This window comes from Lissotriton helveticus, chromosome 3_1, assembly GCF_964261635.1.
Source record: "Lissotriton helveticus chromosome 3_1, aLisHel1.1, whole genome shotgun sequence".
Lineage (NCBI taxonomy): Eukaryota > Metazoa > Chordata > Amphibia > Caudata > Salamandridae > Lissotriton > Lissotriton helveticus.
In genome coordinates this window covers 179,186,123-179,209,791 of record NC_136061.1, presented here as the reverse complement: position 1 = coordinate 179,209,791, position 23,669 = coordinate 179,186,123, and the positions used below count along the sequence as shown (strand labels likewise).

The window sequence follows — 23,669 nt, the reverse complement described above, 5'->3', positions numbered from 1 at the left end:
AAAAGTGCTGATTTTAGTGAGGAAAAAACCTCCTTTTCGATTTCTTCCAGAGATGCTGTCTGTATGCTGATTTTTCCTGAGATGTAAGACTTTGAATAATTTTCTATTTCCTTAGAATGAGATCTGAACTTTAGGTGAGGTTATTAGTTAGGGAAGTTAGGAGAAAGGTTGAATTTTGGGAACTATCTGTCTTTTGCTAATGCTTGCATTTCTGAAATCTAAATAAAATGTCTATTTCGTAATTTTATAAAATAAATGAAATTAACTGTTTTGAAATAAAATCTTTATTTTCCTTTTAATGTCGTTTTTGATTAAAGAAATTAATAAGGTAAATAAACTTTAGACATGTTAAATTTGCTTTTAATAAAAATTAGATAAATGGAGAATTAAGCTGGTCTTGAGTTTTCCTACGCCTAATTTTTTACTAGCAGATTCGTCGACCACAGTGGTGGCGCGTCTAAATAAATGTTTTGATAATGAAAACCATGGTAAAACTCGTTTAAACTGCAGGTGTAAATAGTATAAATATTCAGTTATAGTTTAGACACTCCACTATGATACAGCAGCTCTCCTTTGAAACTCACCGATCCATGAAGTAGGGTGTAAGTGTTTGCGAGTAACTCGGGGTGTCATGGGCCCCACTGTCGAGTATATGTATTGATTTTGTACTTCAGGGAAAGGTGTCATGGTTTTAGAAATTATTTCCGGAGAACCGCTGAATCAAGTCCTGTGCTCTCCATGCCACTGGAATCAAGCTATCCTGGCTGATGAGGGCTGAAACCCCGAAACCGGTCCTAGGATGCTTGTTTCCAGTCCAGGGAGGACCTGGCATGGCAGTTCGGGCTGGACTATTCCCATGAGGCACAGGGTCAAGACTGATTTGCATATGGCTGGGTTCAAACTGGAATGGCATGGTGAGCAAAATAAACGATGGATTTAGGCCCAGATCTCTGTACTGGGGTGAATGTATGACATCGTTCTGCATTCTGTCCATCAATTGTTGTTTTTGCATTTGTCCTTACTGTTTCAACTCGATGTTGTGTGTCACATAAATGACAAATACCAACGACAATGTAAGGAAACGGTTCTTAAACTGCTGTTGCCTCTGCTATCCTGAGCGTGGCAGCCTCTTTCACTCCCGCTCTCCTTGCTGTGTGTTTTAGGTGTGCATGGGAAAGCTTACACTATTACAGGCGTGGTGAAGCTTGCATTGATGCATCCCATTGGGTATTTGAGCTGAATGTGTTGGTACAGTTTGTAAAAAACGTCTTCACTGTACACAAGCCTGAACTATTGGTTTTGTTGCATTCAAAACTGTTGCTCTATTTTCATTCCAAAAGGAGTAAAATATTAGAGGAATGTCGAAATTCAGACCCCTTAAAATGTGTAATGTGCCTGGGGAGCTGGGCGGTAATTTGTCAGTGGCCCGAGGGCCTGTCAGTGCACGTAAACACCTCATAAATAAGTGCCCAATATATTACCGAGGACGTGTTAGTCACACGTTGCTCTTGGCCCGAGGGCATTCGTAAAGTCTCGAGCGTGAGCTCGACTGTGCCAAGTCTCGCGGGATTCATTAGAAATGGCGGCTTACTCTCCCTCCGTCATCTGTCGTCCTTACTTTTACATGTCCGGATTATGCAGGTGTTTATGACCTTTGACAAATAAGGCCCAGCAGCTTCCTCTGCCTGTCCAATAAAACCAGTCCAAACACGGGCTGACGGAAAAATGGAACTCAGTAGACATGAGGTAAGAGCACAAAAAGTAAAAAAAAAAAAATGACCTGGTTAATACTTGCAGGCAGACCTTTGAAGCTTTCGGCGCGCGTTATTTTTGGTTTATGATTGTGTTGGTCGAGGCACAGAGCAGACATACCAGAGCAGTTACTTTAAGCACACAGAATCCCTCCCCTTCAGACTGTATTTACAGCAACGTGTCCAACATTCACAAGACCAAATAAAACCTGGTCTCCGACAGAGATAAAGGCACAATTATCTGTCAAAAACAATCAACTGCTCAGCTGTGAGCCAGCAGACGTGCACAGACTTAAATCCATATGAAAGGGAAAGAAAACACATTCTGTGACAAGTGCTGTGCAGTGTATCCCTGCCAGAACCTGAAGCCAAAGGCCAGTCATTAGCCTCATGCCCCCACTCTCCGGCCAGAACACCATCTGCATTATCTGGGTTCCTGCCATAATCAGTCTAGTTCGCAGGTCTCGTTGCCATCCTGTGGTTGTTTTGGAAGTCTGGCAAAAGAGAGGGGTAGGGGGGCTCAAAGTGCAACCTCGAAGAGCAGTTTACAGCCACATTATCATGAATGAACATGTGATATGAATTTTTTAAAGCGCACTGATACTCAATAAGGGTCATATAGCACCAGAATGTGTCCAACAACATAAAGGAACAAATCAGACTGAGAAACATTGGGGGATATTTACAATAAAATGTCGGAGCGCGGTGTTACTCCAAAAATGGTAACGTCGTGTGCCAACATTTTATAAATGCAAGGATGTACCGTATTTACAAAAATACAGTGCACCCCTGCGTTTCCCCTAGCACTGGCGCTAAAAATGCTGCATAGCGCCCCCGCGGGTACCCTTGTACCATGTTGCTAGGGTGCCTGCGCTGTAGGGGTGATTGTTTATGTGCAGGAAAGGACACCTTCCTACACATAAACAATCTTTACAGGCGATTTGCTGTTTCTATGTCTGCTGCAGAATTCAGCTCACAGAAAGAGCAAAATACGAGGAGAAATTATTCATTAATAATTTCTCCTCCTATCGCCATCTTAAGACCACGTTTTACCTGGCCTTAGGTTTTGGCGCTGCCCCATCCTTGTAAATATGCAGCAGCGTAAAAAAGAAATGGGTGTTGCAGCAGTGGTGCAGCACCCATCGCACGCCCCTTTCACGCTAATTGAAGCGTGAAAAGGGCCCTTATTTATAAGGCGGCTACTCAACGCGGGCTGACCTGTGCTGAGGGTTGTTTCTCCTGCCTCGGCTTCTGCTGCCGAGGCGCTGTGACTTTGTTTGCTGTGCTGCCTTGGGACGCGGCTCTTGGCCCGAGCTGCCATCGTTTCCATCAGGACCCGCCCTCCGCCCACACCGCTGCGGGACTGCGAGGCACTCCAACACCTGAAGCCTCTTCCCGCAGCGGCCCCGCCCCCCGCCCGGTGTGTCTGTATAACTTTCGCAGCACCCGCTGCGCGGGTGCTACTCAACGTGGGCTGACCTGTGCTGAGGGTTGTTTCTCCTGCCTCGGCTTCTGCTGCCGAGGCGCTGTGACTTTGTTTGCTGTGCTGCCTTGGGACGCGGCTCTTGGCCCCGAGCTGCCATCGATTCCATCAGGACCCGCCCTCCGCCCACACCGCTGCGGGACTGCGAGGCACTCCAACACCTGAAGCCTCTTCCCGCAGCGGCCCCGCCCCCCGCCCGGTGTGTCTGTATAACTTTCGCAGCACCCGCTGCGCGGGTGCTACTCAACGTGGGCTCACCTGTGCTGAGGGTTGTTTCTCCTGCCTCGGCTTCTGCTGCCGAGGCGCTGTGACTTTGTTTGCTGTGCTGCCTTGGGACACGGCTCTTGGCCCCGAGCTGCCATCGTTTCCATCAGGACCCGCCCTCCGCCCACACCGCTGCGGGACTGCGAGGCACTCCAACACCTGAAGCCTCTTCCCGCAGCGGCCCCCCCGCCCGGTGTGTCTGTATAACTTTCGCAGCACCCGCTGCGCGGGTGCTACTCAACGTGGGCTGACCTGTGCTGAGGGTTGTTTCTCCTGCCTCGGCTTCTGCTGCCGAGGCGCTGTGACTTTGTTTGCTGTGCTGCCTTGGGACGCGGCTCTTGGCCCCGAGCTGCCATCGTTTCCATCAGGACCCGCCCTCCGCCCACCCCGCTGCGGGACTGCGAGGCACTCCAACACCTGAAGCCTCTTCCCGCAGCGGCCCCGCCCCCCGCCCGGTGTGTCTGTATAACTTTCGCAGCACCCGCTGCGCGGGTGCTACTCAACGTGGGCTGACCTGTGCTGAGGGTTGTTTCTCCTGCCTCGGCTTCTGCTGCCTCGGCGCTGTGACTTTGTTTGCTGTGCTGCCTTGGGACGCGGCTCTTGGCCCCGAGCTGCCATCGTTTCCATCAGGACCCGCCCTCCGCCCACACCGCTGCGGGACTGCGAGGCACTCCAACACCTGAAGCCTCTTCCCGCAGCGGCTCCACCCCCCTCGTCTAGGAGGTTATAATCAGTCTACTTGTCTCGCGCAGCGGGACGCGCGCGGGACGTAGCTCGGGGCGAAGCCCGGGCAAAGGGCGGGCCCTCTGAGGCCCTCGTAGGCCAGAGTAGGCTGGGCTGGGCCCACCCCCTAATATCTGCTGTTTAGTAGCCTGTGCCCTGCCACGTAGAATATGTCTACAGAAGAGGAAACCCCTGGAAAAAAAGGAAGGTTACGCAATGGGTCATTGGATAATTATTTCTCCAAGGTTCAGTGTGAGGGTGAAAAGGACTCTATTTTAGCCGAGCGTAGGGCCGAGCGGCGCCGCTCAATTGAGAGCATGAAACACACACCCCTTAGCGACAGCTCCCTGATTGTTGTGACCCGGGAGGAAGGCTCTGTAGATTTGAGTGGGGATAATGCTAGTCAGGAAGGTGTTCCTCTTTTGTTTCGTGATTTTGTATCCACACCTTGCTTGCCCTCGGATAACATCATAACTGTTTCTCCTACCCCTAGTCCTAGTCGCATTACTGCCATAACTAAGCCTAGGAAACAGAAACCTAAGCATTTAGTTGCTGCCCAGATTCATTGCCCGCCACCTAGTAAAAAAAGGAGGAAACTAAGGGTGGCACCGGGTAAAGCTAAAATCTCGCATACTGAATTTGGTAAAGGGGCAAAAACCCTCAATACAACTAAGATTACCCTAGCAGAGGAGTCGGACTCTACACCAGCAGTAGTTCCACCACTTGTAAATAGCTCACTAGAAACAGTTGCACAGGCTGTGGTTCCTGTCAGCAATGCTGGAGCCACAGTACCAGCTACTCCCCTTCCCCTAACATTAATAGGGAATTTGGAGTTTTTGCTGAGATCACTCCTATTACCTATTAATGAGTCCATTAAAAAGGTGGAAATCAGACTGACCATACTGGAAACTGCCATATCTAGCATGGTTACTATGACTAAAACTCAGGGGAATGGGAATGGGGTGGAACACCCTACACCTATAGCCAGGCCCCCTTCTACCACCGTTCCAAAAAATCCAACTGTATCAGCTCAGGCGGCCAAAAACACCACGCATCAACAGGGTAGGGTCGATTTCCCCTCTCAAAACCCACTTCCTCCAAAACAGTTAAATGCACCTGTAATTGAAAAGGGTGGTGACCCAAAAAAACCAGGCCTAAAGGCCCCGTCAAGTAAAAACAACCAGAACGACCATGGGGTAGGTAGCTTTAATAGAATACCACGGAAAAAGGTGCCACAAGTGGAGATTCCCCCAGAAGCAGTGCCCTATGTGGTAGTTTTGACTGGGGTCCCGCCGTTAGCAGAAAACAAGAAGGAGGGATACGCAGAACTCAAAAATAAAATTATCCATTGGTTGAGGACTTACAGGCCGATAGCGCCCAATATAGATGGGGATATAGTGCACGTCAGACGGCTTAACTGGCTGGGGAGTAGAATTAAAGATATAGAGGGAGACCTAGTGGTGGTCAACTTCAGAGACCCCAGAGCATCAGACTATATCTTAAACTGGCCACCTGGAAATGGGGAAACTTGTATTATCCCTCGGGCCCTAACTTATTTCAATCCCAGGACTGAGGCTATTCCTCCCAAATATCCAATTAAGTTTCAAACATACAGGCCACCCCTCACCGTGCCATACAGCAACAATTATCCCCAGTATGGCCAACATTTTGCTCCGGTGCCTGAACAGCACTCCGCCTGGTCTACGGTGCCTTATAGACACAGGTTGAACCATGACAGCAGGATGGAACATCTAAGACCCTTCACTCCCCTGGACACTTACAATCGGTTTTCGCAGCTCTCAGGGCTGGAAAATTGCGATTGAAGTTTAGTGCCCATGGGGGTGATGTGCGAACATCTTGGGGAGGAGGCCCCACGTCTTTGTGGCAGTATAGATGCAGGGCAAGTTAGTCCACCTCTAGTACAAATTGCCATTACTAACAACATTACTGAGGCTCCCATGATAGTCGAGTCTATGGCCAGCACTTCTAGCTGTCCTGTAGACCCTACTCCCTTGGCCCAAGACGGGGACTGCTGTATGACCATGGTGGACAATGAGGGTGCGAATAAGGGGGAACATACCATAATGCCCAAGGGTCGGCGGGTAATAAACCTCCTATCCTGGAATGTTGCGGGGTTAAAAAGGAAGTTAGATTTACCAGAGTGGCACACGTTTATTGAGAGGTTCGATGTGTGCCTATTTCAGGAAACCTGGAGCCTATTACCCTTATATAAATCAGGGTATAACACCTACTTTTTACCTGCAGTAAGTAAAGGAAAGGGTAGACCAGCGGGTGGCCTCATGGTTTGGATTAAAATAGAGCTGGACTGGGCGGTAACACACCACAACTTGGAGTGTAGGGACATACTCCACCTCTCTTCTAGAGGGAATGCGGAGAGTGGTAGGCTAGATCTCTTTAATGTTTATGCCAGAGGGTCATCAGCGGACATCGCCTCCTTAACTTTAACAGCTCTGGACTCTGCCCTAGCTAACTGCCCCCTCTCTGCAAAAATTATCGTGGGGGGAGACTTCAATTGTACGTTTGAACCTCTCCTCGGGGACGACCCCCTGGGTATTGAAGTTGAAGATTCAAACTGGTCGATCCCAACTCTATCCCAGCCCCCCATCAGGAAATGGTCAGCTAGGGCAATTCAAATTAATGCATTAACTAGGGACCACAAGTTAAGAGCCCTTAATGGCAGGACTATATCTGACCAGGCAGGTGCACTGACCTTCAACAGACTAACTGGGCCATCCCGAATTGACTACATCCTAATGGATGTTAGTTTTTGGGCAGACCTTATTGATATGGAAGTGCTACCAAGTCAGGATAGTGACCATAATCCCCTGTGTTGCAAGTTTAATTGGGGCATCCTTAAAGATAGTAGGGTGAATGCCCCACTAAAAACAACTAAAGAGATTATCCCATATAACAACAATCGTAGATTGAAATGGGATAAGGCTAACCTGAAGGAGGATGACCTAGGGGCAATTAAATTCCTGGTAGAGGGCCTGTCCTCTGATCTGGAAGCCTGGGTCTGTGAAAATGAGTTTAGTACGTCGCCGCACTCTTCCCTCGACTCAGCTTACAAGGCTACAATAGATCATGTCAGCCAATTCTTTATCGCGAATGGTAAAAGTCACAGGAAACTGATTACACCTCCCACTTCTAAAAAACCCTGGTATACATATCAATGTAAGGGCAAGAGGAAAAATCTGACAAAAGCCCTGCTTTCTGGGGATCCTTTGCTGGTTAGAGCGTCCAGGAAGGAATACCTAAAAGTACTATCGCTGGCTAAACGTGAGTGGGAGGAACAGCATTGGCAGGATCTAGCCAACGCCGTGAACAGAAGGAACCCGAATCTCTTTTGGGATCTGATTAACAGAACAAGGCAGAGGAAAATGCAACAATTAGCAGCACACATAACTAGCCAGCAATGGTTTAATCATTTTTTATCCCTATATGGAGGTAATGATGAACTAATCAGCCCCGGGGTAACTAGTTTTGGAGCTGTGGATATCTTAGGGGTAGATGCCCCCGATTTTTCGACCACCGAGATAGAGAGGGCGATTAAACATCTAACCCCAAAGAAGGCGGCCGGGCCGGACGGGATCCCTGGGGACCTGTTGATCGCAGAGCCGCAGGCTTGGGCCAAGCTAATTGCCACAATTATGAATTTGATAACTAGGGGTCATCAGGTGCCAGACTCATGGAAGGGGGCTGAGGTGGTAACCGTTTTCAAGAAGGGGGCTAGAGATGATCCTGCGAACTATAGACCTATCAGTTTGATAGATATAATTCAGAAAGTGGTCGGCAGGGTCATCATCTCAAGGGTAGGCGATTGGATGGAGGAAGCCAGCATTCTCTCCCATCTTCAAGCTGGCTTTAGAAGGAAGGTAGGCACGATGGACCAGGTCTTTCGCTTTTTTGTCATCTATTGGAAGGCAGTTACCATCAAGAAAGGCAGTTTATACTTGGCCTTCATAGATCTCAAAACGGCTTTTGACCTGGTCCCTCGGGCAAAACTATGGGAGATCTTAGGTGAGATGGGATTTCCCAGTAGGCTCCTGAGTCTGATCGTAAAGCTCCATGAGGGGAATTATGCGAGGGTTAGATGGGGATCCCAGGGACAGTTAACAGATAGGGTCCCTGTGAGGAGAGGAGTACGCCAGGGCTGTGTTATGGCTCCGACCCTTTTCTCCCTATTCGTGAATGGAGTGGTGGACCATCTGAAAGGGGAGGAGACGGATGCCCCATCCCTGGCGGGGGAAAGAGTTCCGACTCTACTCTTCGCCGACGACACCTTATTGATCTCCAAATCCCCAGCGGGATTGCAAAAACTCTTGAACCGGTTTAGTTCTTTTTGTACCAACCGAGGTTTAATCATCAACACCTCGAAAACTAAACTGATGGCATTCTCCCCCTCTAAAAGATTCAAAAATAACTTTTTGCTTAATGGAGCGCCCCTGGAGATGGTCAACTCATTTGATTATCTTGGTGTCCGGGTAAATAGTCGAATGACATGGAAGGACCACTTGGCCAAAATGTTACTCAGTCACCAAAGAGCATCCGGGGTGACTCTGAGAGAGCTCCGTGAGTCAAGCAGCAAACCAGTCTCCCCTGTTATGGCGATTTATGAGGGCCAGATTCTCCCGTCGGCACTATATGGCTCCGAACTCTGGGGGTTTGAAAACGTCTCAGATCTATTGTCAGCGGAAAATAACTTCTTAAGGAAGGTGGTGTCCCTTCCTGCTTCCACCCCGCTGATCCCCCTGAGATTAGATCTGGGCAGAAGATCTCTAAAGGACTTGATAAGGTTACTCCCATTGCTCTTTTGGACTCGTCTAAGAAGAACTGAGGAGCTCGCAAAATATGCTGAAGGGTTGGACGATCTTCTTTTGCTGGACACGGGGGGAAAAATAGGATGGTTGAAGAAATTGAGAGACCTGGTTCTTAACTTGGGTCTAAGGGATGCTTGGGAGTCACAAACGCCGCCACCCAAGGAAGTGATTAAAAAGTTATATTGGGATTGGGTTCAGAGTATTGCACTGAGGGTCTTGGATGGGGGTTCACTCACGGACCAATTTCTGTTAATCAAATGGGTAAAAAAACTGGAACCCTTCCTTGACCTGATAACCAAACCTCTAGATCGAGCGCTATATCTAAAATTGAGATATGGGACGCTTCCGGTGCATGACTTCACGGCGAGGTGGTCTAACTCTGGTGCCGCCCAGTATTCGTGCCCTGGATGTGCAGCTCCAAAGGAATCTGTGGCCCACCTATTCTTTGCCTGCCCCGCATACAAAGTGGCGCGGAAAGTCTGGCTGAAACCAGTGTGTAGGGAATTGGGGGCTGAGGTGTCATAGCCAGGCATTACGTATACTCTCTACTGACTCTTCTTCCTCCTTCATGATTTGCGGGGTGGCAAAATTTCTGGGCAGTGCGTGGGTGACGCGCTCCCGTCTACTGAAATTGCACATGAGGGGACCGACGGCCTGATGCTTGAACAGCCTGTAGTAAATTATTACTGCGGAGTAATTCTTCCTTTTTATCTGTATTTTTAAAGTTTTACCGGTGAATTAAAATGTTATGTATATGTATGCTTTTATGGTGATCAAATTGCTGAATAAAGATATTTACAACAACATAAATAAGGCGGCGTTAAGTCACGGTATGTGGCTTAACGCTGTTTTGTAAATAAGGATAAGGGGATTTCGCTAATGTAAATACTCTAGGGCTACTTCAAATCGTTAAATATCTTAAACCATTATGAGGGAAAGAACAATAGTGACACTACAGAATTAAGAAAATGTAAAAAAGGTTTATTAAATAATTATCTTTATCTATTTTTTAAGTCATCATAAAAACATGTATTCAAATACGAAAAATTCATACAGAGCCTAACGCATATACACAACATTCTTCATTCACAAACACACATATACTACATACACATAATTATATTGATATATCTGATCTTTCCATCAAACAAAATAGAGTTCATATAGAGTATAGTAAGCAGACAATAAAAAAATTTTGATGAATGATTGGGTCTTTTTAGGTGGTTTCAAAGCTGACTCTACGCGCGTTTCGACAGAAACACTGTCTTTATCAGGAGTTCCACCATAGAATGTTGTGCTCAAGAGAGGATAATTAACATCCCTGAGTAGAAGATGAATAAAGAATGTGCTCCAGGATAGATATTCAAATCCGTCCAGCTAGAGTTTGCTGACCAAAGAGCTGTTTGCAGTAATACAGGTCGAAAAAAGATCTTGTAGCATCAAGGATTTTTGATCGTCACCCAAAGGACCTCTATGAGTTTCTTATGCAAAGATGGCCTTTCTCAAACACGAGGTGGTAAAATGGTAACCTGAATCCTCAGGAGGAAAGCTCTGCTTGGTAGCATGTATTCAACAGAACGGACGAGTTGCTAGTCCTTCTGATGGCAAGAATGGATGCAGTTCAGTCGTTTCAAAAGAAATTTGCAGCTCTGTTCCTAATGCGGCAGCCTTTTGGTGGGGCAAAGGACGCTAAGGGGATTTCGCTACCAGAATGTCACTAAAGGTGATGTTCTGGTGGCAATATCCCCCTGTAAATAAGCCCCTAAATATTGTTGAAGATGGCCCATGTCTCTTGCTGTTTCCGATCAGATCAGATTCCATTCTACCCTCTTTGCATAACTTTCATCAGTGACAGCTACTAAGCCTGCCTTGTCCTTTTGCACCATTTAACTGCTCTTGGTTAAACCGGTCTCAGAAGTCATGAAGAAAGCTGCATGAACCAAAAACAAATAGTGCTCTTAAAGCGCAGTTTACTTTCGGTAGACGCCACACTGTTCTCTCTTTATTAGGTGGTCAAAGGGGTAATTTCACTTATGCCACCCCTGGTATTTTGGTGAGTCAACATACCGGGTAAAAAGCCAAATATATGTGGAATGATATGCCTTTATTTGTATTTGTATACATTCAGAGCCTTCCCACATTTATATTTTTAGGCCTCGCCTACGGACAGCTTTAGCTGATCTTGTGAAAGTCCTATTGTGAAGAATACGGTACACACAATGGGGTTTGGGTCCACCCCTATCTCAGGATTGATTGGTTTTCTTGCTTTTCTCACTTTCCTGCTCCTGATTCGCCGACTTTCCTTCCGTATTCTTGTATTTGCCCCAGAAATTAGCATTTTAGTCTCATCATGGTTGGATTAGCTGGTGTGTATCTCTCCAATGCAAAATTTAGAACTGGCATTGTAGTGCATGTGAGAGACAATTTTCTCTCCCTCTCTATTTCTGACTACATTCCCTCCTCTCATCCATCACCCTATCTTTATTAAAAACAATTCCCGCACCCGTAGTACCACCTGCTGCCTATTTGGGGGAGGCTGTCTTTGAATAAATATATTTCTAAACTATAAGAAAATTCATTCAAAGATGGCCTCTTGCAGATGCACATACATAACTATCTGATAGAGATTTCTAGCTCCTTACATTTGAATTTCCCAGGCATCAGGCTGGATCTGGAAACTTTTGCTGAGCAATACCCCTTGCGCGTGACGTTGGATTGCTCCATACTGCTCCGCGTGATGTCGGCGGCGTCGGAAGCGTCAGTTATGATGTCGCAGTGCCTACCTTCATAGTGCTTCCCAAATAAATGATGGACAGAATGCTAAATAAATCATACATTCACCCCCAGTCAAGAGATCTGGGTTAAATCCATCGCTTTTTTGCTCACCATGCCACCCCAGTTTAGACCCAGCTATATGCAAATCAGTCTTGACCCTGTGCCTCATGGGAACAGTCCAGACTGAACTGCCAAGCCAGGCCCTCCTGATCCAGCTCCAAATTCATCTCAGTTTACTTAGGAGCTAACTTACTTTACTCGTCGGTGGGGCCCATAGCACCGCGAGTCACTCATTCACACAATCACACCACTCCCAAGATCAGGGAGACTAGAAGGCGAGCTGCTGGACAGCGGAGCACCCTATTAATCAGCTTTAAAATGTTATACATTATGTACATATGCATATATGAACGATTTCTCTTGCTCTAGATTCATAGGAAATAACATCAAGGCACCCCACTGTTTCGGTCGATGGGCCAGATAGTAGAAGTTAGTTGATGGAAATCAAGATCAGCCTAATTACAATTTCCCATTTATCTTTATTTTCATTCTGTCATGACATTTATTTAAACGAACATCTAACTCATATAATTAATAACATTTATTTAAATTTTAGTCAAGAAGAAAAATAACTTTGCATTAAAATCTAACATTTATTAGCACATTCAAGAAATAGAAATTTACAATTTATATTACCAGGTTTCATTAGACGACAAATACAGGATTAAAACGACACAGGTTCCCAATGCTGACTGTCTTTCTATCCTCCTCGATGTCTACCTCCCATCAGGACTCCGCACTCAATTTTTTGCCCCATCAAAAGTTAAAGTCCAAAAATAATTCAAAGTCTTTTGCACCAAAAATCCTTCAGGCGGACAGCATGTCGTGGTGCGAAAATAAATTCAGGAACCAGCTTCTTCTCTCTTTCGTACTGGCTCTTTTATACTCTTTTTCCCTAACTATCTAACTAAAATTTTAAACATTAGGGTCCACACTCATTTCCCATTGGTCCATTTGAGGGGTGGTGAAGATCACCTCATATCCTCATTGTCCAAACTTTGCAATGTCATCTTCACATTTCTCACACGGTCAAAATTGTCGCATTTTGCAATTCTTCATCCTGTCCTTGTATTTTTATACACCATGTAGTTACAGCATACAATTTTCCCAGGCTCACAAACTTGAGCATCCTTTGGCACAGTTCCGGTGCTTAGGCCAAGCTGACCTTGACATCTACAGTCCGAGCACAGGCCGTTCAAGCATCTCTCGCGTACAGTCACGCATGCGTAGTGCCATACTTCTTGAAGTCTCACATAAGCAGCCACTTTCGAACTAGGCCGCACGGGCCTCAATGTGAACTAATATGTAAACAAACATAATAAACGTTAGATTTTTAGAACATAACTAAATGCATTGTTTACTTACCACATTTGTTCAATTTGCCACAAAAATACTCAAATAAACATAAATGCGTAGCTCTATTACATTTTTTAAAACGTTACCGCACTATATTAGTATGACTTCTTTACGTTAATAATACATAAATGTTTGCAAATCAGCCAGTTAGTGTACCTTTTTCTGTGTATGTTTCTTTTGTTGATTAATTATCATGCTTCACACAGTTAATGCATATTATGGTTTTGAGAACTTGATTTTACAAGGGGTACACAAACATTTTTGTCACTCCCTTGCTCCATCAACTCCCCCCTTTGGTGATTTTATCACCACACAACACCTAAACTTACATTTTTAATAAAAACATGTTTCAGGTTCTTTTATTTTGTTAACTTCAGACTTTTGTATCTTTTATTTCCATTCTTCTTGTATCATTATACATTTTATCTTTATATTCCTTCAACTCTATTTCTCCCATTTCACGTTCCCTTTCTTTATTTTCTTCATTTTTATTTCTTATTAATTTTTCTTTTTCATGTGCATTTGCAAATGAATCTCAATATTAGTATCATAAAAGTTACTACGGTCAATGGAATTAATACTTTCCCTAATATTGATCTACCTATTTCTAAAAACCACCTATTTACAGCAGAAAAACTCTTACCAAGTTTCTCTAGAACACCGTCAACGTCCAGTGGAGTAATTTCTTTGTGTAATTCAGTAATGTTTGTAATATACTATTGGATATTTTGACTTTTGTTTGGGTAGAAGTACAACAGTGCTGTACCTTTAAAATTCCACAGACCCCTCCTTCTTTTGCCAATATTATATCAAGAGCAAGACGATTTTGCATCACCATAGCCCTCATAGCAAGCATTTCAGTATTTACCATTACAAATCCTCCGGCAGTATCTATTGATAAATGATCTACTATCGTTGACAATTTTCGAATTGTATTCGCATTAAAAGATATACCCACTGCTGATATCAATGCTCCAAAAACATCACCTATTATTTCTAAGAAACTTTCCCTTCTCCTGCGTGTTAATGGTTTACCTATTTCATGAATTCCATTAGTTCCTCTATCTACATGAAATATTTTTGGAAAGACCAGACCTATGTAACAAGATCCATACCAATGGTCCGGTAATCTATAATACGCTTTGTTTTCACACAAAAAATAAATTCTAGGAAAAACAGGATAATTTCCACCTTTAAATCCCCATTCCCCCTTTGATAATATATGTGTCTTTACATTCAATTGCACCTACAAAATAGTTTTCATACAGAGTGTTATCCCTACGAATAAATAATTTCCCTAATTGTGGTGCATCTATACTAATTGCTACAATTACATTATTTCCTTCAAGATTTTCATCTTCAAGTTCCACATTGTTGATTTTGTTTTACTTGCAGTTGATCTTCTTTGATATTGGATTCTCCTTTCTTCAACCATGTCCAAAAAGGCTTTTTCTTCTCTGCGCATTCTACATGTTAAAAGCGTATTCTAAAGTTATTTCTTGTGTTTCAAGGAAATATTCACCAAAAACTTTACCCGTTTTCATTTTGTTCAGTCCATGTGAAATTTTCAATGTTGCAAACGTGTCATCAGAATAGTAATATTCTAATTTACCTGTTTTGTAAAATAAACAAGCTAATACACTATATGTTATTCCAAATGTCAAAGGAAAGTAATGGTTAGTCACGCCCTCTGATACAGATGCAGATAACCGCATACATACGTAGCAGTCTCTTACATCCATCGTTTTCACATATTCATACAACAGTTTATAAAAATCATTCGTTGAAAAATCACTAATAGAATTATCTCTATGCAAATCAGTATTATCTATAATTTTCACATCATTCTTTAAATCATGAATCTTCTCACTTTCACTATCATTATATTCAACTTGTTCAATCTGTAGTCTAAAAGGGATTACTATTGCTAAAATAAGCCATACTAACATTAATAACCCTGTACATATTAACCACATTCTACACCATTTACATTTCAATCTATTAACATCATTAGTAGACATCTTATAAACCCTTTTCAAAAATAGTTTTTCAAAAATATAATTTTTTTTGTATTTTTTTATACACTGTTTTTCAAACCATATAATGCATCATTCTTATTCTTTTACAATTGCTAATATCTCTTTATCTCTTCCACATGAAAAAATGCGTCCTTAAAAATCTTTCTTTGATATCAATTTCCTTTGTAGGAATGTCTTCACTTCTTTTGTTTTTATCTTCTTTCGGTTTCTAGTTTTGCATCAATTAGTTTTTTTATCAATCTTTTCACTCACTTAGATTGTTTTGGTCTTCTTGGCTACTCTCCACTTCCTCGATAGTGGGTAGGGCAACATACATCCAGTCAGGCGATTTATATTTCTAGTTTGGTCTCCTTACTCTTTTTAGCCTTTGTACAGTCTCTTTGTTTTCTCTTGTCAATTCTTCTGACTGGTTATTTTATTTACTTGTTACTCTTGATTTTTATTTATGTTAACCAGTTTTAATATTAGTCCATCATTACCTCTAGGCCAATTGTCTCCTTTATGTGGCTTTTTGTTTTCAGGTTCTATTATTCCACGTTCAACTCTCCAAACTCATTTTCTGGAGCTTCGTCTTAGCTTTGTCTCTCCTTCACTGTCATCAGATTCAGTTTCAGACCTTTCTTCGCCTCCTCTTATTCTGAACCTTATTATTTCTGATTCATCCACTAAATCTGTGCTTTCTTTTGCTAGTTCAATTATTCTGCTAGGTACTTCTCCAGAGCTGTTACTTGGAATCTCATCCTTATCGTGAGTTTTCTCCTTTTCACCAATTTTAAGATTTATGTTCCTGTTCTCAGAATTTACAATTTGTCCTTTAGAACGTTTACCTTTACCAGTTTTCTTTTTGCTTTTGTCAGTGTCCAAACTGGTACTCTGTTTTTCCAGATGTCGACTTTCAGGTCGATCTTCAAGATCTGGTATTTCAACTATTTCACCTTCTCCTTCGGATGCTGAACTGGTATCTGATATCTCCAGATGTCGACGTACAGCTCGAGCTTCAAGATCTGGATTTTGGTCTGGTTCACCTTCAGAATCAGAGTCTGAACTACTATATGTCTCTTACAAATGTTGATTTTCAGGTCCAGGGACTCGGATTGTGTGGCTGACATGCACCCATCTCTTTACTCCAGCGCTTTACTGCTGTGGTGCTAACCAGGATAACTTATCGCAGTCTGTCCCAGCGAGAAACTACACAGTTTCTCCTTCTGTGTACTTTTATCCGAACCCAGTCTCCAGGACTTAAATCATGAGCAGGATGTTTTTCTTTTGTACTTGCATCAATCCCAACCTGGTGAAATACAGAAGTCACCACATCAGTCAGGCTTATGCAGTAATCCAGTATGATATCATCATTTATAGTCAATAGTTTATCTACTAGCACAAATGCTTGCCTCATTACTCTTCCCATCAATATTTTATGAGGACTCAATGCTGTCTTTCTATCTGGTATGCTCCTTGAGGTCATTAGAACAAGTGGTAAAGCATCGGGCCATTTCAGTCCTGTGGCCAAACACATCTTTCCAAGTCTGATTTTTATTGTTCCATTTACTTGTTCAACTACCCCAGAAGCCTCTGGTCTGTAAGCACAATGCAATGTCTGACGAATGTTCAGTGCTTCACATATCAGTTGGATCAATTCATTCTGAAAATTTCCTCCTCTATCTGATTCAATTGTTACTGGAAAACTGATTCTTGGGATGATTTCTCTTAAAAGAAGCTTTGCAACAGTCACTCTATCATTCCTTCTTGTGGGGAATGCCTCAACCCATGGTGAAAACAAACACATGATTACAAGGACGTACCTTAATTTATGGTGGCATTTCTATGAAATCCAACTGCATCCTGGTAAAAGGACCTTCCTCCCGTCCTATGGTTCCTAGGCTTACAACAGTTTTCCTTTCTGGATTCAATTGTTGACAGGCTAGACACTGTTGGCACAAGCTTTCAGCGATCATTCTGAACTTAGCGTTGTACCAAGTATGTCTGAAAAGTCGGATCATAGCATCTCGACTAATATGGGTTTGACCATGGTACATTCAGGCCATGTTAGAGATCATGCTACAGGCATTACTGGTCTTTCATCTTTGTACACCCAAATTTCATCTTCTTCTCTTTGTCTGCAACCTGCTTTTAACCTTGTATCTTTTCCTCATCACTTGCCTCTTCTTGCAACTGTTTCACTTCCTGCCAAGTCTCAACTATATTAGTAAGCATTATAGGACTTGAAACATGTTCTTTTTCTCTGTCCCGATTGATAGAAGTGTGACATAGCACTTCAGTAGTTAAAGTTATGACTCTTGTATGTTCTCATTAGAACACCACCATGTAATTGTGTTCCTATTCTTATTGGAATATTGTAATGTAGTAATGTTCTACTGGTGGCAGTTATTCTGTAGCAGTTGATGGCTGGGGTAAATAAAGTGAACCTGAAGCTTATCTACCTGTTCGGAGACTTTATCTTCGTCAAAGAACACCACATTTATTTGGCGAGGAGGTGGTCTCACCCCAACATCAAGGAGTCTCTCTATTCCCGCTTCCATCTTCGTGTTGCTGATTTTTTTTTCAAAGGAAAAGAGAAGTGTTGTATTTACCTTCTCCTGTGGCTGGTTACATTTTGGTCATCTGGTGAGAAGTGTTCCAGGGCTTCTCTAGTGGCAGTACAAGAAATCCAGAAGTCTTTCCGTGAAAAATATTAATCAGCGGTGAGGAGATTGGCGGGAGGGGCGTCGTGTGATTGACATGTGAGTTTCAGTGACGTTTAAAGCCCTGAATTGTTCTCCGGATTATCGTGGTTGGAACGCATCTGCGTTCCAGGAAAGGAGACGTTCTGGGAGGCGTTGAAGCGTCAGTCACTCTATGGTTGTAGCGCATCGACTTTTCTGGTGTAGTGATGTTGGCACCTTGTCACACAAGGACGCCATTTTAATTACAAAGAGAGTCACCTAGCAACAACACGGAGTCTGTGGATGATAAAAAGACTCCGTGCGACTTGCAAAAGTCAATATTTATTTTACGCTTCCGAGATATGAAGTAAGAAAAAATAAATATAATTTCTTTAAATAAAAAAAAACAAAGGAGTTACTGTGCTACAGAAGCTTTCACAAAGTTAATGCGCTACAGTTTTCTTTGGCCCAATGGTATTTTAAGATTTGACATTACTGGCTAAGCTTAAGACTACATATGGGTGCAACTTCGTGGTCAATTTAAGCTGCTACATTGTCCTTTTATGACAATTTGTCAAGGAGTTCTAAATTTTAGTGATTTGTGTGGCATATATATTTTTTCTCATTTAAAGCTGGAAGAAAAGTTAAAAAATTACGGTGATTGGCACACCTCAATCTAGCTGTGATCCCCCGCCAATTTTTTCTGTCATTATTATATGTAATCTAAGACTTGATAATTTATAACTTTTGTGTGTTACTATTTTGTGGGAACCAAAGGAAGTACAAACATGCAAAATGTCACACAGCCACCATTTTTTCTATCAAGCCCAGGAGAACCCAAAATAAAATGGCAGAAGTGGAAAAAGATTTTCACTAACTACGCTAGAGTTTGCGGCACAAACCTTAGTGCTGAACGAAAACACTCTCTATTATTGAGGAATTTGTGACTAGGTTAAGAAAACTTGCATCGGGGGAGGAGCTACGCGCCGAGTAAGATGGCCGCGTGAGCTCTAGGCTCTTCCGTGACCGTCCCCCAGCCTCACTATCCTGTCTTCTATCCTGGAATCTGAGCTTGGCATTAGCTCTGGGAGGCTACGCGGCGCACCAGGAACTAATTCCGACGTCCCGGTGACGCTGCGTTCCAGAGATCCGGGCGAAGGGGCTTACGGCCTGCTCTGTATTTGAGGCTGGGAGCTTAGTTGTTGCTGAGGCTGCCCACAAATTGGACAATAGCGGAGACCCGAACCGGAAGTCGCCGGTCGGGTCCGTCCGCGAAGACCGGATCGGCTCTGAGACTAGGGAGGTGAGTGGCGGGGGTGCGTGGTGTGGGCCGCGTCAGAGGTGCCACCCCCCCTGCGCTATTGTGTGGGGCCTTTGTGCACAATATTGGAGACCGTGTCAGCACGCCGCAGGTGAAGAGGCAGTCACGGTCGCTTGGGGCGCGGCTCGGCGCGAAGACGGAGGGGGGGGTGAGTGCCGGGAGGGGAACTTCCCCCCCCCCCCGGAGCCAGAGTGTAGACGCCTGAATATGCTGTGGTGTGCCGCGGAGGCTCCCGCGTCAGAGTCACGACTTGGGAGGCGCTTGAAACAATCACTGCCGCCGCGTAGTGGGACAGCTGTGCATCGGAGACCCCCCTCCCCCGACTTCTGGGAGGTACAGTAGTGGGAAGTGGCGGCCTGTGGGGTCGGAGAGGGACTCTAGTCACTTCTACAGGGCTCGAGATGCTACGTTTGCGGCAGCGGCGGATCGCAGGTATTGAGAACTTTCCCCATTGCCCCCCCCGTGGCCTGTGTACGAGGAACATTGTCTTGGCCCGTGCTGCCGCACAGGGGCTCCTGGATTGAATGCTGGCCAGCACCCTAGGCCTGAGAGGAGCGTAAACTTGGCGAAGGGGACCCTGGTCAGAAGATCGCAGGCTCTGGGGTGAACCTAATTGAAGTGGGCCGGGAGGATACGGGTCGACTTTTGGGCCCCCAGCTCTCCCCTCTGGTGGTCTTTTGGGGCCACCCCTTGGAGCCCCAGCGGATGTATACACAGACCTCTGGGACACTTGTACTATACGGCCAGCGGCTGCAGCTCTTGATAGCGGGGTTCCGGTGGCGGGAGCCTCAAAATATAGCAACAAAAACAGACGGCGAGAAGCACTCCTCCAGGGTTTCCAAGGGACTGAAACAGGTACAGGCGGACACACTTGACCACTATACAATGACGAAGGGCTCTCCCTCTGAAACTAGACTCAGCGTGGTGGGCGGCAGAGATTCTGGAGGTCCAGGGACGGAGATGACGTTGTCGGATGTCATGGCGGCGATAGAGGGAATTAAATCATCTCTTGGGCAGCAAATGGTGGCACTGGATACCAAGCTTGACACCGTCTGAATAGAAGTCAATCTCATTCGCGTGGACCTGACTAAAGTAAATGAGAAGGTCAAGTACCTGGACATGAAAACTGCTAGCTTGGTCGATGATGTTGCCCAGCTTCAGCAAGAAGAGAGAGCCCTTAAATCATCCACATCCCAGGCGGAGCGCAAGCTTGATGACTATGAGTGGAGGGTCCGGCGCAACAACGTCCGTATTTTAGGCTTGCCTGAGAAAGCTGAAGGTCCGGCCCCTGACCTGTTTGTAGAGGAGTTAATCCTCCAACATCTTAAACCCAAGGGCATAGGCAAATTATTCACCATAGAGCGCGCCCATAGGGTCCCGGGAGGGAGACCAAGGCCTGGAGCACCTCCGCGCCCCGTGATCGCCAGAGTGCTCAACTTTAGGGACAGAGATGCTATCCTCCAGGCTGCCAGTCAAGGAGGGCCCCTCCGATATGAGAATGCCACACTCTCCTTCTTTCCCGACTTTACTCAACTGGTGCAAAAGCAACGCCGTAACCTTCTGGCTGTTAAGAAAAAACTGCGTGACAGAGGGTACAAGTATGCCATGATGTTTCCGGCGCATCTTCGGGTGGAGGCTGAGGGCCAGGCTTGGTTCTTTGACAACCCGGACGTGGTATCCAACTGGATTGACAGCCGTCCACCAGATGGCCCTGAGTCTCGGGATCGAGATAGGGAGGAAGAGGTCGCTGAACAGGAATGAGTCCAGGTCAAACTACGTGAGCTCCCCACAGTTTGTCAGGTATTGGGTTGTGGCTCGACAAGCGGCCCGGTATTGACTTCCCGGAGTGCCCCTAACTGTATCTGCGCTTTTCTGCTCTGATGGAGAATTGTGACTATTGAAATGTGGGGTCATGGGGGGGTGTGGGATGCCGTTTCCCCCTCTTTACTACATTTAGTAGCTTAGAATTTGTTTGTTAAGGGCGACAGGCACTCTGCTAGTTGGGGATGGGCTTTTGCCGTATGCAGGGGTGCAGGGTGGTTGGGTGGGGGACTGGGGTCGTTTCACTCCTTGGTTTTTTTTCCCCTCTTTTTCCCTTTTTCTTTATACATCTGGTGGTAATGTTGCAGTTGGACGATATCGATATTGGTTAAATGTCGTATGTTAGCCAGGGTTCGGGGATAACGGTGCTGAGCTGGAATGTAAATGGCCTGGGGGATAGGATTAAGAGGGGAATGGTAAATCAGCTTGTGAGAAGGCACTCACCAGATGTTGTATTATTGCAAGAGACACACCTCAAAGGCAACCCCTGCATGGCCCTTCATAAAGGGGGGTATAAATTGGTGGCGCATGCTGGGTTTACCCCGGGTTCCAGGGGAGTCGGTATTTTGATGAAAAACTCCTTTCCCATGGCAATCCAAGCCACGTAGTCCGATCAGAGGGGCCGTTATATTTGTGTCTCGGGACAGAGGAGGGGGGAGGATGGTGACTTTCTTTTTTTTTTGTTTGTTTTTTTATTGAAGAAAACAAGAGAAATTTACATATATCGGGTGTCATACATAAAATAAAATGTTGCGATAGGTGAGCAAATGAATCAATATGGAAAATTCAATTCAAGGGAGTATGCAATTGCAACTTAGTTCGGTACATCAATAAGGAGAAGTGCGATCAACGATCCACCAAAGTAGCAGCCAGCAAGGCTCTCCCACCCATAGTTCAGGATAATGAAGACAAATCGGACGCCTCGATACATAAGAAAATCGAACAGGATAATCAACCCATCTCTCGTAAAAGAAAAAAGGAAAGAAAAAAAGGCCATAGAACTAAACTAAGGCAAAATAACAAACCCCTCCCCAATCCCCCCACCCTACACCCCTGCAATGGCTACGGCCCATCCCCACTGGCAGTGTGCCTGTCGCCCCGGAACTAGACCTAAATGAAGGAAAAAGAAAGAGTGGAGGAGGAAATATAAAACAGGCTCCCGGTCTCCCTTACCCCCCGCCAGTAGCAACCCGCCCCTACACGTATCCAGAATAATATAATGCAACGATTAAAATCAGACGGGGGGGAGCTTGGAAGAACCACCCAGCTCCCGTGCTAGTATAGGTTACAAATCCCGTATCGAGTTAAGTCATTGTTCAAACCCATCCAATCAAAGTCAACCCTGACCACTGCGATTTTTCATGCAAGCCCTGTCAGCTCGATCCGCCATCCCAATGAGAGTATCAAAGTGTTGAGAAAGTTCAAAGTCAGTACGGAAGGATTGAGGCCAGGAAAATAGTACACAAAGTCTAAGAGTTAAACGATGTCCGCTGTCCACCAAAGATAAATCGCTAGAGTGTATTTGAACCATCCAGGAGAAAAAGAATGAGGTAACAATACTGCAGTCACTTGAGCACTCGCTCTGAGATATAAGATCATCCATGTCCATCTGGGGCGGAATCGACACAGGGCATGATGTAGATCCGATAGTCTGGGGCTTGCTAGCATTCGTTCGGGGGTCAACAAAAGATACCAAGTCTGGCTTCAGCACGGGGTCCTCCATCTCAGACGCTTCTTGCTCCGCGGGTAAAACAGCTTGTTCCAGAACCAACAAAGGGTCGGAGTCCGGTCTCCGGCAGATGATATCGACCGTTACGACCATCCTCTGGATGGTGGCGGTGACCTGTGAATGGAGCTCCCCAATGGCGGCCATTACAGTATGCAGCGACGGTATACATTCCACCCGCTCCATCGCCCTTCACGAAGCGACCAAGCAGGTCTCTGAACCCCGGAGGTCGACTACTCCGGGGCACCAGGCACAGGCAAATCCGATGACAACTGTGGGCACTCTCAAAAGCGCGATCTCAACACCGTCGCCGCCAGCGAGAAACCAAGCCCATCAACCCCGGGAGCTCAACGGGGCCTCCGGGCAGCGGCTCCCCGACCACAGCAACCGATGTGTCACGCCGCCGTAGCTGCTAGAGAAGACTGCCACCGATCCACCATCCAAAACAGACAAGAAACACTCCACTTCGGGAGACCGGACGCTACCCACGTTCCGCGGCCGATGTTATTCAGTTCCAACCCGGCTTGGTTAGAAATCGAGGCCCCGGCTTCAACTCTGGGCTAGGCCGAGAATGGAACACGGCGTATCTTCGTTATTTAAGCAGCTAGAAATTCCGGGATTGCACCTTTAGAGTCAGGAACACATCCGCTGCACGGGAGGCCAGTGAGAAATCAGGATAACCGTCAGGATTTGTGAGCAACTGGCGGAGGTCGGCGGAGCCGGGAGTTTATGCGGCCATCTTGGTTGCTAGCATAGCTCCTCCTCCGATGGTGACTTTCTTGTCAATATATGTACCGCCTGGCCTTCAATCTGACACTTTCCGGGACCTGGACCTTTTAAAGTTAC

General features: G+C 45.4%; 1 long non-coding RNA gene across 1 annotated transcript in view; it reads left to right on the top strand.

Moving 5' to 3' along the window:
* Positions 1-1,559: 1,559 nt before the first annotated feature.
* Positions 1,560-23,669, top strand: part of LOC144824462 (uncharacterized) — a 57,414-nt gene continuing 35,304 nt past the window's right edge. Inside the window, exon 1 of the long non-coding RNA XR_013608961.1 lies at positions 1,560-1,746. This is a non-coding gene — a long non-coding RNA (uncharacterized LOC144824462). The remainder of the gene's footprint in view (positions 1,747-23,669) is intronic.